The 17,338-nt window shown below is 40.3% G+C and overlaps 1 long non-coding RNA gene across 1 annotated transcript; it reads right to left on the minus strand.

Annotated features, from left to right (window-relative positions):
• Positions 1-547: 547 nt before the first annotated feature.
• On the minus strand, positions 548-2,408 carry LOC113361897. Its single transcript, XR_003365405.1, has 3 exons — positions 2,273-2,408; positions 1,558-1,692; positions 548-1,013 (listed from the first exon to the last, which is right to left on the minus strand). It is a non-coding gene; the product is annotated as an uncharacterized LOC113361897 (long non-coding RNA).
• Positions 2,409-17,338: the final 14,930 nt, after the last annotated feature.

Below are 17,338 nucleotides of genomic sequence, written 5' to 3' on the forward strand. Positions count from 1 at the left end.
ATATAACTCTACTTTGATGGACGATGTTGTGTCAATCATATATATATATAACACTAGTCCAGAAGAGGCTATAAATAACGGATGAAGTTTGTTATTAAATATGATTTATCACGGTTTTCATCTGTTATTCGAACCGTTATTTATTTAGTGTGACTCTTTATAAATGACAAATAAAGAACGTTACTAAATATAACGAATGAAATATGTGATTTTAAGTCGCAAATATAACATGTCATTTAGTACCACGGTTATCATATGTTAAATAAAATAACAAATGACGCCTGCCATAAAGGAGGCACTTAATATAACGGTAATTAGGTGCTACATACAATTACGGTTGATATCTGCAGTTCCGTCATTTTCATTTTATTTTCATTTTTGGTATTTTAGATTTTGTGAATCTTAAATTCATTTCAGATTCAGATTCCATGTATCTGAAACAAAATTTCGATTAAAATTTCTAATAAAAATGAAATAGGATCTTAAATAAAACCTATGAGATTAACTTTATATCAATTACCAACAAAAAAAAACCAAAGAATCCCTGAATACAAATTAAATGAAAAATCAACTCTAGAAACTCAAAGTCACATATCAAATATTAAAATCAATCAAGAGTCGCTTACTTGTTAAAATTGAATTCAATCTACCGTGACCCAATATTGCCACTCTAACTTGGTCCCTCTCCTGAAGAAGTTACACTTAATCATTTCACCTCTTGATAAAACATCTCCAACTCCAACTACTACTTCTATACATGAACGTTGTTGTCCGCGAGAATTCTTGGCCAAACTGGAAGGAAAATGGGAAACCCTTGGAAGTAGATAACAATGGGGAAGATCAGAACCATTGTCAAATCATGTTTGCAAGGTTCTAGCGATAAAATGATTTATGAAAAACCTTGTTGTCTACTCATGTTTGGAACTGTTCTCTTTATCTTTTTATATCCCATGCAACTTGTTTATCCAGTCTTGAACTCCTCTCCTTGTAATTCAAGCAGTTGAGCCAGTACTCTGAGAAAATAACAAAATAATAGCAAAAGAACCAACCATGAATTAGTAACACCTTTGCAAGTAAGCATGAAATATGAATATATCTTGAACCAATAAAGAATAGCCTAACAACATCAGTGTAGAATAACTGAATTTCATGTCTAAAAAAAATGCAAGTTTGTAATGAACAAACGATTTTCGGGTACAAATCAACTGTTTAAATTGCAACAAAATGAAAGAAACATACTGGAAGACCTCAAAATTTGATCCTCCATCCAAATCACAACAACCTCACTTATACTAAGATTTGAAGAAAACTAACTTTGTTATTGTTCATGCACAATGCCACAATCTGAGCTGCAGATTAAGCAACCATTTCTTGCTTTGATTTCAATACAATTCCAGCATCTTGCTTTGGCTTCAGTACAAGTCTAGGCATCTTGAACTTTAGAATCAGTTACAATCTTACATTTAAAAACAATCAATCACCTGAAGAACTCAAATTAATTACTATCACGGTAACTAATGCCCCACTAAACATGTAATATAGAAAAAACGGTCTTACTTATTCTTGTGTCTTTGGAATGATTTGTATGCCATGAACCTGAACAAGGATGAGGCCAGGGTTTTGGAATTCTCCCGAATTGACATCAGATGACGTGTAGGATTGAAACATTGCCTTGAGTTCATCTTTCCACACCTAGCCGTGAATTTGAAAATCATCAATCTAAAATTGGTAAATTTCTAGATAAAACCAAACATAAATATTGAAACCCCAAATTTTAAATCTTCTCAGATTAAAAGACTACAACAGAACAGTCACTACAGACACAGAAAAACTAGAATCCTAACGAAGATAGAAAAATCTAGATCTATCAAATATTAAAAGTTAAAGAACATCTTACCATAGAAACCTCAAACCCCTAAAAGGAAAAACATTAACTTAATAATACTTTTATGTTAACTACTTAAAAAGGAACTTAAATAGAATTTAGAAATCGATTTTACCTTGGTAAGACCTTCAACATCACTGAAATCACAAAGAACAACTTGAATAGATCAACTAATTTTGTTTCTTGGTATAAGAGTTGCATTAACAAACAAGAAGAAATCAAAATCCCTAGCAAATTCCAGATTCAACAAATAATCCCAATTTCACTAAAACCCTAGAGTCTATACCACAATCTTTCCCAAATCGGATTTTTTAATAAAAACCCTACAATCTTACAAGAAATATAAATCGAAATTGAACAATAGAAAACGAAGAAGAAGAATCATACATGTTGTAAGGGGTTGGTTTAATGAAAAACAAACTGTTGTTGTTGTTGTCTCTAGCTTTGTTGGAGAGCTTGCATTTTGTGGAGAAGATCAAATTTTTCAGTCTATTCTTTGGGAGATGCAGAAGATGGAGAAGAGAAGGAGAGACTAGAGAGACGCAGAAAAAGGCTAGGTTTAGAAGTTAAACGAAAAGAAATGGGCTCAAAATTGGGCTATGGGAAATATATGCTCCATGGTCGTGCAATCCTCCGTACCCATAGGTCATTCGTATCAAAAACAAAAAAAAAATCCAATGGGTCATTACCAAACTAGATGAAAGGCCCACGAAAAATTAGTCGGTGGCTAACATGGAATCACATTTGTTTTTTTTTACTCGGTCAAAGAATGGAATGAATAAAAAGCACAAACACAAAGGGATAGGTCTCTTTAGCCTTTAGCCAAAAGCCAAACGCAAACGAGCCTACATGAAGCGAAAAACAAGATGCCAGTCCTACAGAGAGACGACCTTACTTCAGAAAAAACGAAGAGGACAAAAGACAACAGACAGGCCTGCAAGACCAAACTACAAACATTAAGTAACCAAATTATCAGAAGGGCTTACTGGACCCTTGTCATCTTCTTGGACAGCCTTAGCTTGTTGTTTCTTCTTTTTCGATGTTTTCTTCGGGGCCTTCTTGCCTGCCAGAAGCTCGGCCTTCTTCTTCGCTGCTTGTTCCTTTTTCAGGCGATCTTCCTCATCTTTGGCAGCCCCCCATTCGAGTTTATTAGTTTCCTCCACTACAATGTTGTTCCTGCATTGCATGGTATGAGTAGCCTCTTAGATTGTAGCCTTTGTCTCATCGGCGGTCCCAGAACCTTCAGCTTGTATGTTCTTCTCTTTGATGTCAGAACCTTCAGCTTATATGTTCTTCTCTTTGATGCGATTTCGCATAATTTGGGGCTCATCCTTAGCCTGCTCAAATTCGGCTTGATCCAGGTCAGACATTCTAGTTAAGTCTTCTGCTATCTTAATCAGCTTGTGGTAAGCGATTAGGAAATCCTGATTGCCCTCATCCAAGTCTTTAAAATACTCCTCCTCCAAATGAGTTAGCGTTGTCCCCCCTGAGAGTGACTCGTCAGGCTTGGAGCCGTTGAAAGTGGTCTTTTTTCCAGGTGACACGACAAGACTAGAGCTGATATTCTTGGTTTCCGCGTGGGGAATCATTACAGACTTCGAGGTGTCAGCGTCAGCTGCAGGTTCAGTCCTAGGGCCATAGGAAGTGGTACCTTATGTTGGGGACTTTTCAAGCATAGAGCCGTTGGAAGTTGATCCCTAAGATTGAGCTAAACCAGGATGTTTTCCAAAAACCACAGCAGGCTCCGTCATACTGAACGGGACCATTCCAGCAGTTATAGTAGCGTCAACATCTTGACAGACAACTACACTTCTAGCTTGCTGAGAGCTAGTGATGTCGACCAAAGCTGAAGTTAGGCACTGATCTTGATGGTCTTGAAGAACCTCATGATCATGATGAACTTCTTGGTCTTGATGTATTCCATGATCGATCTGATCATCCTCATGACTTACACGATCATCTTCACTTCTTGGGGTGCTGGGAATGATAGAATGGACTCCTTGAAACGCCGCTCCTCCAATTGGATTTGTTGAAGCATCAGAGGTCTTGCCTGCCCTTCTAACATTCCCGGTGAACTCCCTCTTCTTCCAAGTATTTCTGAGATCATCCATCTCCATTTTCAGAACTGTTTTCTTCTCTTGATCGGTTTCAAAATCGTAAAGCTTCTTCAGATCATTGTACTTCTTATTCTTACAGGTTCCTTCAACATGGAATCACATTTGGCTATCCACTTCTGGGTGTGCAACAGAAGATTAGTGGTGGGCGTATAAATACTAAAAAATATACGTCGGATTTATTCCGTGATATAGTATTTTCTTAATAAATCACACACCTAGTAAATTACCAGGTTTGAGAATGACGGTTTTTTTACGTTAAATGATGGGCCCTATTATTTTCTTTTTATATGACAGAATTTGTTTGTGAAACCCTATTCACATGACTAATCCGTCATTTAAAAGCGTGATTAATAGCCCTTTCTGGACTAGTGTAAGGCTTCTCAAGATTTAATCATTTGAGTCTCTGTTACTTGGCGAGCCTGTAATGTCTGCATTTTAAGTTGCCACTTTTAATGATACCATGTTGCTAGTTGGCCAATTTGACTATCATCTTCAAGCTAAAAATGGATAATCATTACGTGGTGCTTTAGTACTCTTGTCTTTTGTAACAAAAAGTTATATAAGACCGTTTAACCGGTACATTTCTCTTTGTGGATAACACAATATTCATGAGGATATTTTGTGTGTTGCAGTGATGTTTTAGCCTCAAGTTACATGCATCAATGAGTTCATGTTTTTTTTCTTTTCATATAATAGAAAAAAGGTGTAACCTGTTAGGTTTAGCTAATATTTTCCAAAATAAGCTCAAATTCCTAACTGAGTTGCACGTACCTACACAACTTTTGTCATGGCAGAAGATGATTACAACGTGCCCCCAGAGGAGGACCAATGGGATGATGAGGTGGATTCTGATGGTGGCCATAGAATTGAATTCAGTAGTTACCTAGGATATTTGGCCCGTCATATGGTTTGCATAAAACATTTATGTTGAAGGAAGTCCCTGCAACAATAAAACAAAATATGTGGGAGGAAATTCTGGTATGCATATGCGGTTATCAATTCGTCGTTTTTGTTGTCGAACTGTGAGTCTGTGATGAACATAAATTAGTTGTTATTGCAGTTTCAATATGAGATGCCCCATGAATATAAGCAAGCGGTCATGAAGCGTCTAGTTGTTCAGCTGCGGGACTTCAGAAGGAAATTATACAATAATCATGTAAAACCCTTCCTGGAAAGACCGGACAAACTAAAAACTTTCCCAAGAAAGTACGAAACGGTAATGGACCAAGAAGACTGGGACGAATACCTTAATTATGTACTAGAATCGCCTATATTTAAGGTATGGAATACACATTGCTTTTTCTAATTTATGTTTCGTTCTTATTGTCTATCCCAGCATACCAATGAAATTATTTTTATTTCCTCTGCAAGAAAAATTCGGAGAAGGGAACAGAGGCAATATCACAATCCAAGTTCCCACATCAGACAGGACGAGGAGGATACTCGGGATTAAAACTAAAATTAGTAAGTATGTTGTCTTAAACCAGTTACATGATCTTAAACCATATTTCTGAAATATGATATCAACTATATGAATCACGGATGATAGGGTATATTTTGGAGATTCTTGTATATTTGTTACCTATTCAATTCATCAGTGTCTCCGCATTCATGGTCTAAGAAGCAGTCTCCTAATCGTATGCAGAACTCTACCAGTAATTCCCAACCAAATTCTTCAATATCTCTAGAGAAGTCGTGCACATCTATGGCAGAACCTATGGCTAAGACATCTAATGGAGTTTTTTATTATTATTTTTTTCTTCGTAAATCTATATTGCTAATCCTAGCATCTTCTTTTTATATGATGCTCATATGCCGTATCTCCGCAGAAAGCAAAATATGACTTTTGGAATGGATCTAGGGGAAACGTCGTTGCTAGAGGCAGTATTTTTCCTAAGGTGCCTAACCAGAAATACATCGACAAGAGCTTCTTGAACACTGTTATGCTGCCAATATTCTGGAGGTCATCGATCCATCATTCGTGTTAACGGAACCAAGTGGTGAGCTTAAGTTATTAGGGGAAGCTAAAGATGGTTTTGTGGCATGGCCGAAAGATAATTTTTCCATCTCTGATGACAAGGTTAGCTTCTTAGATCTTTTGATTTGTTAATCAAGTATATAAATTGTTTTACCTAAATCAATCGTGTATTCAGTTTGATTAAAGAATAAGTACGAGATAGAAATATATTGACACCTAACGGAACATGAATGCCAGTGTAAATTAGAAAATTGATATTTGGTTATGGATTTTATTATGGGCGTCAGCTGTGAAAAATAACGCGGCCTTCAGTGAAGTTGTCTTTATCACATTGTTGGAAAAATGACTTTTGTCTGTCTCTTGTTGAGAATTCATATGACAGACGAATAATTCATATGACAGACGAATCCGCCTTGGATTTAGAATATATATATATATATATATATATATATATAATACATTTAATCTCTTGCTACAGGAAACTCCACAACATAGAAAACCTCATAAGCAACCAGAACCAGTTTTAGATTTTGAGAAGAAATTGGGCAGTGATAAACTGAATGAGGAGCACCTAGCAGTCAATCCACATTCGGGGAGTCATGCATGAAGCCTCTGAAAAGCTTTATCAGAAGACTAAAAAGGCGCAAAGAAGGTTATATGCACTAACTGTGCAGAAGGCATACCAACTTTCAGATGGGAAACAGAGGAAGACAAGGTTTGGCGCGTCGAGAATGTCACAACCTGATCCATTGCATGCAGAGACACCACCATCAAAAAAAGTTGAAGAAAAACTGATGATTTTTGGATAAATGCTCTTTAATATTTTTTTTCTGCAAACTGTTGGACCAAAGCTCAACATTTTTTACTGTGTTATTAATAATAATATGATTTTTTGGCATATATGAAATTCAGATTTAACCACAATTTATAAAGTGTATAAGAGAATTTGGATAGTGCCAGGTGGATGGTTTAGATGCGCCATATCTGAACGGCTAAGAGGCGTCACACGCGTAATATACACACTTCGAGATTAATTGGCGTGGCTAAACATAACATAAAGACACATTAAGAAGATATAAATTAGCGTGGATAAATATCATATAAAGCCACGCTATATGGCGTGTCTATATGTTCTCCGATGAACGACTCCCAACGTTACATGTGGACGGTCAACGTTACATCTGAACAGTCAATATTGCATCATCTTAAACGAGATCCAATGATATCTAATACATCCACGTGGATGAAGGTAATTGTAAATTGACATGGCAAAATATCACATATAGCCACGCTATATGGCGTGTTTATAGGTTCTTCAATGAACGGCTCACAACGTTACATGTGGACGGCGTAGGATGCATATAATTTAATGGTCAATATTGCATCATCTAAAATGAGATCCAACGATTCCTAATACGGCCACGTGGATCAAGGTAATTGTAAATTGGCATGGCTAAATATCACATATAGCCACGCTCTTTGGGGCGTGTCTATAGGAAATCAGTGAACGGCTCACAACGTTACATGTGGACGGTGAAGGATGCATATAATTGAACGGTCAATAGTGCATCATCTTAAATGAGATCCAACGATTGCTAATACAGCCACGTGGATCAAGGTAATTGTAAATTGGCGTGGCTAAATAGCACATATAGCCACGCTATATGGGGCGTGTCTATAGGATATCCAATCAACGGCTCACAACATTACATGTGGACGGTGAAGGATGCATATAATTTAACGGTCAATATTGCATCATCTTAAATGAGATCCAACGATTCGTAATACGGCTATGTGGACCAAGGTAATTAGAAATTGGCGTGGCTAAATATTACATATAGCCACGATCTATGGGGCATGTCTATAGGATATCCAATGAACGGTTCACAACGTTACATGTTGACGGTATTCAACGGTTCCTAATGCAGCCACGTGGATGAAAGTAAGTGAAATGGGCGTGTCTAAAACATAACATATAACCACGTTAAACCTATATGGCGTGTCTATCGGATAACCAATGGCTACGCCAAAAAGCAATTTGTGTGTCTAAAGTGAACCAAATAGGCACGCCAAAACGCAATTTGCGTGTCTATAGTGAATCAAATAGCCATGCCAAAAGCAATTTGCGTGTCTAAAGTGAACCAAATAGCCACGCCAACAAGCAATTTGTGTGTCTAAAGTGAACCAAATAGCCACGCCAAAAAGCAATTTGCGCGTCTATAGTGAATCAAATAGCCATGTCTATAGTGAACCAAATAGCCACCCAAAAAAATAAATCGTGTGTCTATAGAGTACCAGTACTTAAGTCTTTGGGACCCTATATAGCAACGCCTATATGGCTCTGGCGTGTCTATTTCATGCAGAAATAGACACGCATGGAAGGCGTGGATACAAGCTACCTAAAAACACGCAATGTTAGCTAAAACCACGCAAGCAGAAGTCACGCCTAGTCCAAACCGAAGTGGCGTGACAAAACCCCTATGGACACGCCAATTTGGCGTGGCAAAAGGGTCTCTGTGTACTAGTGTAACTAAAAGATCTGAACAGGACAAAATGATGCAAGCGGAAATGTTGATAGATTCTCCAAAGTTAAAGTTAAGTTATGCTTAGCATAGTATCACAGTGGACTTTCAAACACGAACAACAGCTTAACACCGTTCAGAAATCAGCTAGCATCAGGTTTGCAGATTAAATGTTGTAAGTGAAAGTGACTGTATCTTAACAATTATAACGAAACCTAATACTGAGTAAGGCAACATGTTTCAGCAAGGCAATAATAAATAGCAAAAATTATATTTACAGACTCAAACTCGCAGAACTGGTATGCTACAGGACAGTGATGCAAGCAAACTGAAAGAAAGACTAAACAAATGAAGGCTCGTAACTGAATATGGAAGGATCAAAAATTACAGTTGCTACTAAAGGGGAAAATATATATAGATGACAGGAAGCAAGATAATTCTAAGTTCTGTTAAAACAATTTTCAACAACTAAGTTACAGCAGACCAAAAACTAAGTTACAGTAGACTGAACAGAACTAGTTATGGATGAAAATACTCCGCCAAACTTATTATGAATACCAGACAAAGATTCATCTAGCTTACTGAAATAAGATGCAGGATAAATAGCAGATGGATTACACTAAACTACCATACAAGGTACAAGTATGCAAAAATGAACAGAATGCAAGATGGAGATATGTTGTGTAGATAAAAATTAAACTACAACAAAGTTATACTATAACAGATAAAGTAAAATATAACAAGTATATACACAACCTACAGATGCAGCTAAGAATTTTTAGATGCAAGTTATACTCAGGATGGAAATGATAGAATGAAACATATACAGATGGATTGAAATAACTGTATTAAAACTAATGACAGATAAGAGATAATCCAACACTGAAATCAAATATATACAAAACTTGAGCTGAACTCAGTAAGATGTAATCAAAGAAACAATTACACCGCTACCGAGTCCCCGGCAGCGATGCCAAAAACTTGGTAGGACTTGAAAGAAGCCTACAATTGTGTTAACTGCAAGTATACAATGTCAATCCTGTAAAACAGAGTAAGCACGAGTCGATCCACAAGGACTTGGTAGGTGTAAAGTTGAAGCTAGAGTATTACCAAAACTGATTCAATCCAAACAGTGACAACAAGAGGTTTTGTTTGCCGATACGGCTAGATGATTTTCAAGTAACTGAAATAACAAAGTAGAGTATAAAGAAAGATATTGTAAAACAAATGATGAGGAGGGTACTAGGGCCTATGAGTCCACCACTAACTTACATTAGTTATTCTTCTCATAACACTAACCTTGTCCTTATAACTGATAACAAAAGGGATGTCAATCCTCTGTATATCTAAGGTCACTTTGATATGAATGATTCAATCACAAATAAGGTATTTCTCCTAAGCATTAACTGTCTTTTCAGGGCACAGCTAATCAAAAGATCAATATTTTGGATTAAGCAGGAGTTGTAATTCTTCAACACAGTATCATTCTAACTACAATGGATATACGGCATACACTGTGAAAGTAAAGTATTGAAGTCCTAAGATTGAATTTCAATATGAACATTTAAGCACAACAAGGTTGCTTCCATTAACATGAATAACAAGTAGCAAACTAGGGCTTCATCTAAACCCTAGCAGGTGAATTTAGAACATGATGAAGATAATTAAAACACAAATTAATTAAGATAACTAGTTGGTCCAACTGAAATTGGATTCTTATATAATTCACAGAGAACCCTATTTATACCCAATTTATTCTCAAAATACTAGAATTGATAAATTAAAGAACCACCACTCACTCAGTTCGTGTTTGCCCGACAAACCCCCTCTGTAATTCTGCCTGAAACTCTTGATTTGATGGTTGCTTTTATCTATTGAGGCTAACCCTGGCTCTGTCTCTCTCAATCACAGCTTCTAGGATTACAGTTTTTGGGAAGAAGCTATAATAGATATAGAAAGATACTAGGAGGTTGATTGATAGCTCTAGATCAGAGATTTGTCGGGGATTGAATGGATTCATGGAGAGATTGATGAACTGATGGTTTTGCAGGGTATGGGGAGGATGAAAGTACGAAGGAGGTGTTTCGATTTCTGTTCGATTTGGAGAAGAAAAGTAGGAGTTTGGGTGTGACGCGGGAGTATCAATCGTTGATGTGAAATGTGTAGATGCCTTGGATGTTGAGCATCTGACTCCGATCTGACGGCTCAGATTGGAAATGGGTTTGGGTATAAGATCTTAGGTTTTATCTCTTGAAAGATCTTCTTCTAGGCCCAAACATTCTTCAAAGCTAATATCTCAAGCCCATACCTAGTCTTTGAGTCTTTCAAACTACATTCTTCACTTGCGGATGAGGTGCAAAAGATAATATTCACTTGCTGATAAGGTGTTGTTTGAGGGTGTAAATAGTTTCTGTTGGTTTCGGTAATTTCGTGTGTTGTGGGTGAGAAACGAGCTTAAACCCTAAACAATGTACTGCAAGGGAGTAATTTAGATTCGATAGATCAATCTGTATAAACCCGGCCTAAACAAGGAAATGGCCATTCCATACTTGGTTCAGTCACAAAGTGAAGGAGAAGGGTTGGTTTTGGGGAGGGAAGCGAAGAGAGTGTTGAGACCAGAATAGTTGATTCTGGAAGAGTAGTTGTTGACTTGTATCAGAAAGTGAAAGCTAACAGATGGGAAAGCTAACAAGTGATTTCTGAGTGTTGTATGCTCCTGAACAAAACCCAATTGTTCGGTGGAAATAGGTAAGACCTATTTATACAAGTCGAAGTGAAACGTACTCTGGTCTCGTAAGAAATATAAACGGATGAGTAAATGGGAGGAGGTGGTAACCGGTAACGCCTTGAATTGATGTTCCATAATGAAGGAAAGCGTTTCACCATTACTCCTGTATTTACTAACCGCCTCATTCTTATGACACTGTGTTGTAACGGGCATAGTGTACGCCACACGATGTAAACGTCCAAACCAATACCCTAATGAGCACCCCCCAGTTCGTGACATGTGTTGATGTCTCGAGTGTTTTCGTGGAAAACATGTAGCATGTTGATGCTGTTTGGAAAGTTGAGATTGAGAGACTTGCCAGCTCGGTGGTGACCCTCGACGGTCGAGATTCTGCATCTTGAGAGGAAGGGTAGCCGTTGATTATTTCAACCCTTCGTTTGGTAGTCAGTGGCATGAAAGCATGGCCGGTATGACTTTGACATGGTTAGGTGTGGCCAAGCTAGGATTTTGGCATAGTTTAGGCGCGTCCAAGAACTAGGGTTTTTGCATAGTTTGGGCGCGGCCAAAATTAGGGCTTGGAATTGGGCCAAAGGTTGCCACGCGTTAGCTGGTGACCTTGGACGACTAAGATCTGCATCTTATATGGAAGGGCGGCCGTTGATTGTTGCAACCCCTCGTTTTGGCAGCCAACGACGTGAAGGAAAGGCTGGCATGGTTGACATGCTTTGGCACGGAGATGTGGCTGGCACGGCATGCCATTGGCACATGGGGGCATGGTTGGCATGCCTTGGCGCGGAGATGCGATGTGGCATGCCATTGGTACGTGCGGCATGATTGGCATGCCTTGGCGCGGAGATGTGGCTGGCACAGCATGCCATTGGCACATGTGGCATGGTTGGCATGCCTTGGCGCGGAGATGCGGCGCGACATGCCATTGGTACGTGCGGCATGATTGGCATGCCTTGGCGCGGAGATGTAGATGGCACAGCATGCCATTGGCACATGTGGTATGGTTGGCATGATTGGCATGCCTTGGGTGGCGAACTTGGACGGTTGAGATTTGTATCTCATAAGGAAGGGAAACCGTTGATCATTGCAACCCTTCGTTTTGGCAGCCAGCGGCATGTAGTAGGGTCGGCATGGCTTTGGCATAGTTTAGGCGCGGCCAAAATTAGCGTTTGGTGCAAACTATGATGTTTGGTCTTGGGCCGGAAGTTTCCATGCGTTGGGTGGCTAACTTGGACGGCTGAGATATGCATCTCAGATGGAAGGGTAGCCGTTGATTATTGCAACCCTTCGTTTTGGCAGCAGCGTCGTTCATAGCTTTGGCATATGTTAGGCGCGGCCAAATTAGGGTATGCATAAACCTTGACGTTTGTCCTTGGGATGGAAGTTGCCATGCGTTGGGTGGCTAACTTGGACGGCTGATATATGAATCTCATATGGAACGGTATCCGTTGATTATTGCAACCCTTCGTTTTGGCAGCCAGCGTCGTGCATGGCTTTGGCATGTGTTAGGCGCGGCCAAATTAGGGTTTGCATAAACCGTGACGTTTGGCCTTGGGATAGAAGTTTCCATGCGTTGGGTGGCGAACTCGGACGGCTGAGATATGCATCGCAGATGGAAGGGTAGCCGTTGATTATTGCAACCCTTCGTTTTGGCAGCCAGCGTCGTGCATGGCTTTGGCATGGAGGCATGGCTGGCATGGTTTGCCATTGGCACGGCGGTGCGGCTTGCATGGTTGGCATGCCTTGGCGTGGCTGGCATGGTTTGACATTGGCACAGTGGTGCGGCTGGCATGGTTGACATGCCTTGGCGCGGAGACGTGGCTGGCATGGTTTGCCATTGGCGCGGTGATAAGGCTGGCGTGCCTTTGCGCGGAGACGTGGCTGGCATGGTTTTCCGTTGGCGCGGTGGTGCGGATGGCATGTTTGGCATTACTTGGCGCGGAGACGTGGCTGGCATGGTTTTCCATTGGCACGGTGGTGCGGCTGACATGGTTGGAATTCCTTGATGCGGAGACTTGGATGGCATGGTTTGCCGTTGGCACGGTGGTGTGGATGGCATGGTTGGAATGCCTTGGCGCGGAGAAGTGGCTGGCATGGTGGCGTGAGAATTAGGGTTTGGTATGTACGAAGATGATGTCGGCCGATACTAAGGGTTCTGTCGTGGAACATGACACATGTATATAAAAAAAAGGTACCTTGGTAATTCTTACGTAGGCATGTCGAATGAATCAATGCACTAGTGGTCATAGTGATGTCATGCCAGATGTAAGGTTTTACGATTTTAACCCTGAGCTAAAAACCACCATCAACATTAAGTCCCCTGCTTAGCTCGGAACAGGAGCATTGTTGTGAGGTAAGCATAAGATGGTGACAGGCGAGGACAAAATCGAAATGACAAGTCGTGAAAAGATGGTCAAGAAGACCCGGCTAACCTTTTTCGAGAGGTAAGGAGAGTTAGTGATTCTCGTGTTGGTGGCCTTGCATAGATTCTTCTTGTGGTGTTGCTGGCTAGACCGTGAAGTGGTGTGATGTAGACTGTTGGCTTGCCTTGGTCACGCATCATCTTTGCTGGTCTAGGGAACACGGAGGTGTTGGCTTAGCGAGTTGTTGGCGTTGGTCGGCTTGGAATAGGAGCCGTAGGCATTGTGCGGCTTGGAATGGAGCTATTAGCATCGTATCGGCTTGGAATGAAGCCGTTAGTGTTGGTCGTCTTGCGATGGAGCCATTAGCGTTGGTCGGATTTCCATGGAGCCGTTAGCGTAAGCTTGGCGTGGGCACTGGCTTGGGCTCGGACGCTGGCTGGGCGTGGACGTTGGCTCGGCGTGGACGTCAACTGAGCGTGGACGTTGGCTTGGTGTTGGCGTGGCGCGGACTCTTGGCACGATGCTAACTCGGCATGGCGTGGACCCTTGGCACGGTGCTGGCGTGGTATGGCGCGGAATGCTAGGGCATCGTGAGGCAAGGAATGGCGCGGACTATTGGGCATCGTGAGACTTGTTCTTGCGGGCCCGATTTCCTTTTCTCATTCGTGGCTCAAATAGGGAATCCTTTCCTTATTCAAATTCCAAAAAGTGTCACTCCTATAAAATGGGTTGCTCACCTTTTTATTTTGCACCTTTGTTCTCACGTCTTTGTGCTAGCGACAGAGTGGTAGCAATAAAGCGAGCAAGCATTCCAGGTATGTACTCCAGCGTTTCTTTTTAGATTTTTTTTTTTATTATTGCGAACCCTATCTATAGGTGTACCTTTCATGAACTTCTAGAAATATTTTAGTGCGAATTCCGCAGTAATGTTGGCCACCTCAATTATTACGCAAAGTAGGCATGCACGGGCAAGTGACTGCCGCCAATTCCTTCCACATGAAAACCTAGTTTTTAGCGTTTCCTCCTTTCCCTTGGTGTGGCCGCGTGCATAGTTTCCGCGGTGGGGGCGCATCCTCTCGGCCAGGTGCGTACTTTCCGCTATAAGGTGCGGCTTTGGCAAGGGGCGTGTCTTTCGCGGCGACGTAGGGTTTTCCAGTATCCATTTCCTCGGCCATGCGTGTTATGACTTGTAACAAATTGGCTCGTGTCCAAAATGGATTCTCCGTTGTCGATAAAATAATTTTCATGTACTTTATAGTAACTCGTCCTCGTTTTGTTTTATTGTAGTTATCTTGGTAGAAAAAGCAGCGCAAGAAATTTTCGTTAGGATGTCGCATGAGAAAAGTCATGTCGTACCAAAAGACGTTGGAAACTCCAAGCCATACATGGATGATGAATTCTTCACAATGTCATCTGCCACAGCTAGGAGAAACCATCCCAAGTATGTTCCGATTTTTCTGACCGGTTCGGAGAATGGAGTGACCCGATCGGTCCGGCCAGGGAGTGTAATACGGTTTGATCTTCAGATAAAAGAGTATTCTGCTTCTCCTATTGATTTTAAAATTTGTGTGATCCCATTGCGTTCTTTTGAAAAATAAATGTGATTCATGATAAGTCAGGACTGTGTAAAGGCTAGCTTGACCAATGCGCAAATCATTGATGCTGTCATGGCTTCTGCAACACTTCAAATTAGGAAAGATATACCGGGTTTGGTTTCTTTCATCTCCAGATGGTGTCCAGATACTCACACGGCCATATGCAGGTGGGGTGAAATGACTATCTCCTTAAAGAGTGTGTCCATCTTGCTGAACCTTCCTGTAACAGGAAACCTTGATATCAAGTTGTCTGAAGATGAAGAAGAAATGTGCGTCGCTCTGGTTGCGAGGTCGAAGGGGTTTGTTCGGAAAGAAAACGAGACGAGGTGCTTCTATAGCTGGTGGGTGTCTCAATGGTTTCCTGATGAGTTGGAGCCGAATCAAAAGAATATCACTCTTCATGTCGCGGCATTCTTGGCTCTTTGGTTATCCAGAGATATTTTCGATGATGGTTCATGTTAGAGCATAGCTCGTTCAACCTCGCATGCATATCAAGCATGTTTGTCAATGTTAGTGATTAAAACTATAAAGTCTTGATTTCTAGCTTATTAGCTAAGTCTCGGACTAGGATAAGAAAAGTGTAGTTGAGCTCAAGGACTTCTTGGTGATTCAACGGCAACGACGAAGATCTACACCAAGGAAACGTGGAACTTCATCAACAAAAAGGTATGTGAAGACTTGAATTTATCTATCACTCGAACGTCTATCTATTCTTCTCCTACTTCTTATGAGACAAAAGTCGTATGCTATATAGACTAGATCATATACACTTGATATTTCGAGTTGAGTATTTATTGCTTATCTTTTACTCGAAATCATGTGTTGGTAAAGTGTTTCGCTTTGATCAGGTTTATCATCACCTAGTGACGAAAGTCATGAAAGTTTCAATCACTTTGGAAATTGCTCTGACGAGAAAGGTCTGTTGTTCTTCACGACTGAATATCTCCCTCTGAGAATGTTTCAATGATTGAAATGAGAGTTTAGATTATATAACCATGTATTCCTTGAACCGAAGTTTTCGAACTTTGTTGATCAAGAGAAATCGGTAGGATTGTGGAATTGGCTTGCCAAGTCCGCGAACCCAGTCCGCGAACTGACGGAAGTTCTCGACCGAGAATTTCTGATGGGATTTCCAAAACTCGTTTGTGTGCTAAGTCCACGAACCCAGTCCACGAACTCGACCCGAGTATTTCTGCTAAGTTTGGAAAACTCAACTGATTAACTTAAGTCCGCGAACTTGTTTGTGAACTTAAGAGGTTATGATCTAAAGAATGATTTATGCAAACCGTGGGTATAATGTTCATGAGCCGATTCTAATCGAATCAAATCATCTTTGTTTCAATTGTGTCTTGTGTAGTTACATAAGATCTCATAGAAATTGAAAAACTCTTAACTAGTTCATTTGAGTCAATTGGACTAGTTATGGTGAAGAAGAAAATGACTAATATGAGATGCTCATATGGTTGACCTTTTGGGTTATCATGTTGAACTAACATATGTGTACTCGTTTGGCCATTGTTTTCTCAAACCCAATAAACATGTACTCAAGTGTGTGTGACAAGCTATGTCTTTCAATCTAACGGTTGAGAGATATTGGCTTGAATCTAAATCAGGTTTTCATCTAACGGTGGATAGAGTTTGCTTTGTACCTAAGGCAAAACCCTGACTTGAAAGGCTATATATAGGATACATCTAGCTAGAGCAAAACTTAATCCCTACACGTCTGTGTGATACTAGTGCGCTCACTAGAGTCGATCTCCATTCACTCTTGAATTTCTTCTCTAAACTCGGGTTAATGACTTAAAGACTTCATTGGTATTGTGAAGCCAGACCGATACTACTTTTATCGTCGTTGTGTGATCTGATCTTGTATCTTCTATTGTACGAGTACAATCGATTGATTGGCTTGAGATCGTGAGAGTTCTCCGATAGGAAAGATAAAGAAGTCACAAACATCTTCGTCTCACTGTTTGTGATTCCTCGACAATCCGCTTGTGTAGTCAGGAAGGATTGTAGAGAGGTGATTGATTAATCTAGGCTGTTCTTCGGGAATATAAGACCGGATTATCAATTGGTTCCTGTTACCTTGATTTTATATCTAAAGACGGAACAAAACCTAGGGTTTATCTGTGGGAGACATA

This window comes from Papaver somniferum, chromosome 3 (assembly GCF_003573695.1).
Source record: "Papaver somniferum cultivar HN1 chromosome 3, ASM357369v1, whole genome shotgun sequence".
NCBI classification, from domain to species: domain Eukaryota; kingdom Viridiplantae; phylum Streptophyta; class Magnoliopsida; order Ranunculales; family Papaveraceae; genus Papaver; species Papaver somniferum.